Genomic DNA, 8,336 nt, shown 5'->3' with positions numbered 1-8,336 from the left:
CCACAGCAAGAAATCAGTGCCGGTCCAAAAATACAGTGCACTGTCAGATTCAGTCAAAATCCAGTACTAAGCCCAATTTAGCAGATATTCTCTCCCATCCCTAACACACACACAAAAACATTTTTTGGATATGACAGTTTGTCTGCCTTCCCTCCTCTCTTCCCTGTTCTATAAAAGATGCCCTGGTTTTGGGGTCAGAAATAAGAAGAGATGAGGTAAAGAATGGAATACAGGATCTGAAAAATTAGAAAGCACCAGGTTTTGATGGTGTTGTACTGGAATTTTATTAGGTGTCCAAAGATGTGCTAATTAAACTGCCCTGGGCTCCTAGTGGGAGAAAGGGCGGGATATAAATCTAATAAATAAATCAAATAAACAATTATGAAATATACAGTGGAGTTGTTTTTTAAAAAAGCTATATACATGGAATCAGGCCAAAATTGTAGTTTTTCTAATGTTTCTCCTTCAGTAACATGCTACTTTTCTACTGAATCAGGATTTTTGTTTTATGCTCACCGCCCAGAGAGCTATTGCTAGTCGGGCGGTATATAAATTTAATAAATAAATAAATAATAATAAAAATTTAAGATCTGGATATCAGTAAATACGTGGGCAACGATCAAACTGACTTTATCAAAAGTTGGCAACTGACACACAACACAAGGGATGAGGAGAGAGTATGTGATTTATACAGTAATACCTCCGTTAACAAATCCTCCAGGAAAGATGTTCTTTTAAGCAAAGTATTTCTTGGGGGTGTGGGGGTGTGTGTGCACAACCTGACACAGAACGTCGTTTGGATTGCAGCTGCTGCAGGCAGCTCTCTCACATGTGGCTGGAATGGCACTCCTTGCCAGATGGTGCAGGTGCCTCCACAGTAAACAGTGCTTTGGATGCCCTGGAAGCACTGTGTACTGCAGATGTGTCTGCTCGAGTGTAGGGGAGGATGGCAGAGAGAGAGAGAGAGACCAAGCACAGGGTGGTGGTGGCTGCCCCTTGCCTGCTTGCTCGAGTGCACAGAACCTTCAAGTGGTCTGTATGCAAGGCTTACCTGACTTGATTGTTTCATTTCAGACATGTGTATTGTTAGTTTGGAATAAAAAGTTTACTGAAATATGTTTAACTGCTCTTCTTTTTTGTGGTATAGGAACCTATCCCTATTATTTCTATGTTATTCCTAGCTCTGGTGCCACAGTTTCTGTTAAAGAAGGAATGCCCAGGAATGCATCTACTTTGTTAACTGAGGTATTACTGTAGACGTAAAAAGTCAGATGAACCTGGGCCCTTTTTATAGATGCAAAGAGTGGCAAGATATATGTAAAAAAATATTGGAGAAGAGGGAAGAAGCAAAAAAAAATGCTCTATCAATGCTTGTGTTTACTGTGATAGAGAAAGGGACTCAATTTACCGATTGTTTTAATTTTTTATGAAGCACGCAGACGGACACATACCTGGGAATGGTTTGAGGATACTGGGATAAAATGCTGTGAAATGAATGAAAAGGCCTAGTCTTTAAGAAGTATGTTACAATTTTATTTTTTAAAATAACCTAATTGTTACTGGTCTGAGATGAAATGGCTAAATGGGTCATCTTGTCTCCTGCCACACCATGCACACCATATTGTTTGGACACCTATATTGCCCGCAACCCAGCTTTTTATGAAATCTGTATAGCTGTGAGCTATAGAAGCTGATGGATGTTTTGACTCCTGCTTTGCAGTGGCCCCAGTGTGGCTTTGAGAGGAGAATAGACTTTTGATAATGGAGAGAGGCTGACGAGGAGAGCAAAGGAGGGGGGTTGGAGATGAGCAGAAAGAACAGAAGATTACGGCTTTAGCTGGGATTTAAAACCTGCCTGCCTGTCACTTATGACAGGACAGAGGAGACGGACCCGGGGGGGGGGGTTGAAATGAAAGGGGAATGAACTTTTCATAATAGCTGGCTTTTGATCCCGAGGGTTCCTGTCATATAGGACTTGTATTCACATATATTTATGTAACAATAATAAAAGAGCGAAGCTGAAAGAACCACAAACTTAATTTTTTTCAGGTATGCTCTGTAAAGTGTCATTCTAGCTGAGTAGAATCTTTATAGCTTTTGGGGAAATTGCCTTTGGGAAGGGGGCTCTGACATAGGAAGTCTGGCAGAAGTAAGTCATAGTGTAGACCTATTAAAATCAAAAGTACTTAAGCAATTTAAGCCCATGGATTTCAATGAGTCTAATTTGAGTATGACTACAGCATTGAATTTCATTCAAGATATGGAAAAAAATAAATAATGCATGTGAGGATTATATTTGGGTGTTCACTAAATATAGATTGACATTAGCTTTGAGTCTATTACTTCTAACATCATGCAGCTATAATGAGCAAATTAATGATAAATAGATTTTGGGTGATTGATGCCTCCTTGGTCTTGCTTTAAGCTGTGGAGAGGGATGATTCAAAACGAGAACGAACATGTCCTTAATAAAGATACAATCAGAAATCAAGTTGATATAACAAAGTGTGTAATTGGAGCAGTTTTATTTTGAACGGTCAACAGTCATAATTCTACTCTACATGTTTAGTTTGAATTATATATTGCTGATGTTACAGAAAAATTTGAATAAAATATGATTTAAAAAAAAGATTCAGGGTGACATGTCTAGCTGGAAGAAAAAAGGCTTAAGTACAATAAGTGATTTTTTTTACAGGGAATGAATATTCTGTTTTATGAACAAATAAGATGAAAAATGGATCCTCATAATCCTACTCTTTTGCTGTTGTTTCAAATGCAACATGCAATAAACACCTTGAGTTGTATCCAATGCTCCATACACAAAGTCCTGCTGGAGCAATAGGACTCCACTCCCCATGTCCCCCACAAATCTGATTTGAGGAGGGAGGAGAGGACCAGAGAAGAAACCAAAGCTCTGCTTCATGCATGGAAGTCTGTTGTGCAGACAGAGCTGCAGTGTCGGACACAGCCCCTTAATAACGAAACATGGCCCAATATGAATGCTTTCTTAAATAGAGGAATGATATATGTTTACAAGCAATAAAGGTTTGCTAGCATAGATTTCAACGTAAATGGGAAAGAAATCCGGGAATGAATGTACCTGATGATGTTTGAAATGGACAGGAGATATTGTACATATTTTGATACCAATTAACTTACAAATATTACTTCAATGGCATCTAACCCCATATTAAGATTGATCAAGATAATATACTGATTAGTAAATGATAAATGTTGGTGATAACCCAGGCCCTGCAGGAGAAAGAAAGCATCGCCCAAGGGAAGGAGAGGCTGCTGCTGCTGTGCTGCTGCTGCTGCTGCTGTGGGACCACCATCTCCACCACCCTTCCCTGAGGGACTTCTGCCTGGCAGGACCAGGCCCCAGGTACCCAGCCAGCCAGGACTGATTCTTACCACCTGTCCCTCTTTGGAGGGATACATAAGCCGGCTGGCTGAGGTGGCCTGGGAGACGCAGGCCCTGCAGGAGAAAGAAAGCATCGCCCCAAGGGAAGGAGAGGCTGCTGCTGCTGTGCTGCTCCTTTCTTTCTTTTTTTTTTATTATTTATATATTTTTTTATTTTTTTTTTATTTTTTTTACTTTTTTGTTGGTGTGTTGATGCAATTTGAGATGAATGGGTGCCTGATTATATGAATGTATGTCTGAGTGAGTGTGTATGTTTATATGCTGTATATATGGCTGTATATATAGCTGTTTTTATACTTTTAATTGTTGTATATTTTAGTTGTATTATGTGCTTTGGAGAGAGTTTTATCCATCAGGCGGGGAGACTTGAGGGGGCCCCAATTGCCGTAGTGACGGGCAAAGGAAGGTATGGCGCTGTGAGAAGGACGTGCCAGGTAAGGGGAACGCGGTCCAGACATGTTGTGGCTGTGCCTTGTTCCGGTCCTTCCCACACCCGCAAGGTCGTTGGTAGTCCTATCAGCCAACTCTCAGATCTCCAGTTGCTGTTATTAAATGCCAGATCGGTATATAATAAAACCTCCCTCGTCCACGATTTGATTGTGGATGAGGCAGCCGATCTGGCATGTATAACCGAGACCTGGGTGGGTGAGCAGGGAGGAGTTGGTCTCTCTCAGCTCTGCCCACCGGGGTACTTGGTTCAGCATCATGGTAGATCTGAGGGTCGGGGAGGTGGGGTTGCTGTCGTCTATAAGAGTTCCATCTCACTCACCAAGCACCATGTTCATTCAGTTACTGGCCTGGAGTGTTTGCACCTTGTGTTGGGCCAGAGGGACAGGCTGGGAATCCTTTTGGTGTACCGCCCACCTTGCTGCCCAATGGCTTCCCTAACTGAGCTGGCGGAAGTGGTCTCGGATATATTGTTGAGGTCCCCCAGACTAATAGTACTGGGGGATTTCAACATTCATGCCGAGACCACTTTGTCTGGCGCGGCTCAGGACTTCATGGCTTCCATGACAGCCATGGGGCTGTCTCAATATGTTAGTGGTCCAACACATGTATCGGGGCACACTCTAGACCTTGTTTTTGCTACTGAGCATGGGGAAAGTGATCTGGATGTGGGGAGTTTTACAACACTCCCTTTGTCATGGACAGACCACTGCTTGCTGAAGTTTAGACTTTCAGTAACCTCTTCCCTCTGCAAGGGTGGGGGACTTATTAAAATGGTCCGCCCCTGGAGACTAATGGATCCTGAAGGTTTTCAAAGGGCTCTGGGGGATTTTCCGGCTGATAGGACTGGCGCTCCTGCTGAAGCCCTGGTCGCTCTGTGGAATACGGAGATGACCCGGGCTGTAAACACGATCGCTCCTGCACGCCCTCTCCTGTGTAGAGCTCATACAGCTCCATGGTATACTCCGGAGCTGAGAGCGATGAAGCAAGATAGGAGGAGGCTTGAGCGGAAATGGAGACGAACTCCCGACGGATACAATTATGCGCTGGTTAGTGCTTCGACTAAGCTCTATGTAGGAGCAGTGAAGGCAGCTAAAAAACATCATTTTGCTGCCACTATTAAATCATCTCTTTGCCGCCCAGCGGAGCTCTTTCGAGTTGTCCAGGGGCTTCTCCATTCAAACCCTCCGGACACGGTGGAATCATCGGAGGCCCGCTGTAATCAGTTTGCCGATCACTTCCAGAATAAGATCTCATGTATCCGCCAGGACCTAGACTCTCAAGTTATAGCAGTAGATCCTAGTGAGATGTCCGGAGCACAGTCTTGTCCTGTTTTGTTGGATGAGCTTCAGTTGGTTCAACTCGAGGACGTGGACAAGGTGCTTGGACAGGTACGTGCAACCACTTCGGTACTGGATCCTTGCCCCTCCTGGCTGATAAAAACTAGTAGGAATGGAACAGGTAGCTGGGCCAAGGAAGTGATAAATGCCTCTTTACGAGAGGGAGTGGTCCCGGGCTGTCTGAAAGAGGTAGTGGTGAGACCACTCCTGAAAAAGCCTTCCTTGGACCCAGACAATTTTAACAGCTACAGGCCAGTGGCGAATGTTCCATTCCTGGGCAAGGTCTTGGAACGGGTGGTTGCTGGCCAGCTCCAGGCGCTATTGGATGAAACTGATTATCTAGATCCATTTCAATCGGGTTTTAGGCCCGGTTTTGGCACTGAGACAGCCTTGGTCGCCCTGTACGATGACCTATGTCGGGAAAAAGACAGAGGGAGTGTAACTCTGTTGATTCTCCTTGATCTCTCAGCGGCTTTTGATACCATCGACCATGGTATCCTTCTGGAGAGGCTCGCGGAGTTGGGAGTTGGAGGTACTGCTTGGCAGTGGTTCCGCTCCTACTTGCCGGGTCGTCTCCAGAAGGTAGTGCTTGGGGAACATTGCTCGACACCGCGGGCTCTCCAATATGGGGTCCCGCAGGGGTCAGTTTTGTCCCCCCTGCTTTTTAATATCTACATGAAGCCGTTGGGAGAGGTCATCAGGAGTTTTGGAGTGCGTTGTCATCAGTATGCTGATGACACGCAGCTCTACTTCTCCTTTTCATCTTCTTCAGGTGAGGCTGTCGATTTGCTGAACCGTTGCCTGGCCTTGACAATGGACTGGATGAGAGTTAACAAACTGAAGCTCAATCCAGACAAGACTGAGATGCTGTTGGTGGACGGGTTCTCTGATCGGATGGTGGATATATACCCTGTCCTGGACGGGGTTACACTCCTCCTAAAGGACCGGGTTCGTAGTCTGGGAGTCTTTTTAGACTCTTCCCTCTCACTTGAGGCTCAAGTAGCCTCGGTGGTTAGGAATGCGTTTTACCAACTTCGGTTGGTAGCCCAGCTACGTCCCTATTTGAGTAAAGAGGACCTTACATCAGTGGTACATGCTCTGGTAACCTCACGTTTGGATTACTGTAATGCGCTTTACGTAGGGCTACCTTTGAAGACAGTTCGGAAGCTACAACTAGTGCAAAATGCGGCGGCCAGATTGCTGACAAGGACCAAGCGGTCCGAGCATATAACACCTGTTCTGGCCAGCTTGCACTGGTTGCCAATATGTTTCCGGGCTAGATTCAAAGTGTTGGTATTAACCTATAAAGCCTTATACGGTGCGGGACCACGATACCTTGCGGAACGCCTCTTCCGATATGAACCGGCCCGTGCACTACGTTCTGCTACGAAGGCCCTCCTCCGGGTTCCAACTCACAGGGAGGCCCGGAGGGTGATGACAAGATCTAGGGCCTTCTCAGTGGTGGCCCCCGAACTATGGAACAGTCTCCCTGAGGAAGTACGCCTGGCGCCGACTCTGCTCTCCTTCTGGCGCCAGGTCAAAACCTTCCTATTCTCTGAAGCATTTTAAGTTACACTGATTTAATTTTAAAAATGTTTATTGTGTTGGATTGTTGCTTGTATTTTAGTATTGTTTTGTTATTTATTGTATTTTTATGCTGTTTTATGTTCACCGCCCAGAGAGCTATTGCTAGTCGGGCGGTATATAAATTTAATAAATAAATAAATAATAATAAATGATAAGGGCAGGCATTACTTGCATATTTTTGGACCTGCTCAAATATAAAGACATATTGGAGTTCTGATTTGTTTTTATATTGAGCAAATAACTAGAAACAGACTCCCCAGTGACCCTTTAAAAAACTGTTTAAAGGAGACATGGAAGGTGACGATGTTGAAATGGTTGTTAACCAACTGACATCTGCCCAGACTTCTATTGCATAATTCGGGGGATGGGGAGGTAAGCATATCCCTCCCCCTTTGTCCGATTGGTTTTATATTTACTTATTTTTATTGATTGATTAAATTTATATCCCATTCTTCCTCTCAGAAGGAGCCCATGGCAGCAAACAAAAATGCTAAAAGCACTGTAAAGCATATTAAAACAAAACATTTTTAAAACACATTAAAAAGCAGTTCCAATACAGACGCAGACTGGGATAAGGTCTCTACTTAAAAGGCTTGTTGAAAGAGGAAGGTCTTCAGTGAGCGCCGAAAGATGGTGCCTGTCTAATACTTAAGGGGAGGGGATTCCAGAGTGTTGGAAGGTCCACTTCCTACGTGTTGCGGAATGGACCTCCTGATAAGATGGTATCTGCAGGAGGCCCTCACCTGCAGAGTGCAGTGATTGACTGGGTATATAAGGGATAAGACAGTCTTTCAGGTATCCTGGTTCTAAGCTGCATAGGGCTTTGTATGCCAAAACCAGAACCTTGAAGAGCTGTGGCATGGGTATGCACCCCATAGGCAACAACGGACCAGGCCTGATCCAGGAAAATAGGAGCCACTCACCATCCTCACCCACACCAACATGAGAGTGTTCTTCAGATGCGGTGGAGCTCCACAGCAGATCAGCGCATGACACTGGAAGGTGGAGTGTGGTTACATGGAGGCTGGCCATCTGTGGCAGGAGGCCGCAGCTGCCTCAAACCTAGCCCTGATCCAGTGCACAAAGTGCTCAATGGTGCCTCGGATGACAGAGACAGAAGAGGCAAGGAGACAGTTGCTAGGATGCTTTGGGGGATACAAAGGTTTCCCACTGCAGGGAGTACCACAAACCATTCAAAACAAAATGCCCAGGTAAAAAGGATGTCCCTCAAAGGGAAAAGAGGCCACCCTTACTAAATGCAAATAGCTATTGCACCAAGCAGCTTGGTAGCAATCTACATCACCACCCTGTATTTTCTTCCTGGGGCCTAGCCCTCCCCAAGCAGCCATAGTTCTCCTATGTCCTACATCTCCACTTGGCCACTTCCTTGGTTCTACCCTCACGCTGCTTGACAAACTTGCATCCTCTGGAAGATGCCGCTACAGAGGGAAGAGGGTCTCTTCTGGGTGTTGCAACAGCGCCTTTGTTCATGGCTTGTTTGGTACATTTGAAGTTCAGCCTTCTCTTCTGAACACAGC

This window comes from Rhineura floridana, chromosome 7 (assembly GCF_030035675.1).
Source record: "Rhineura floridana isolate rRhiFlo1 chromosome 7, rRhiFlo1.hap2, whole genome shotgun sequence".
NCBI lineage: Eukaryota > Metazoa > Chordata > Lepidosauria > Squamata > Rhineuridae > Rhineura > Rhineura floridana.
The sequence above is the reverse complement of the archived record's forward strand: the minus strand, read 5'-3'. Positions refer to the sequence as shown.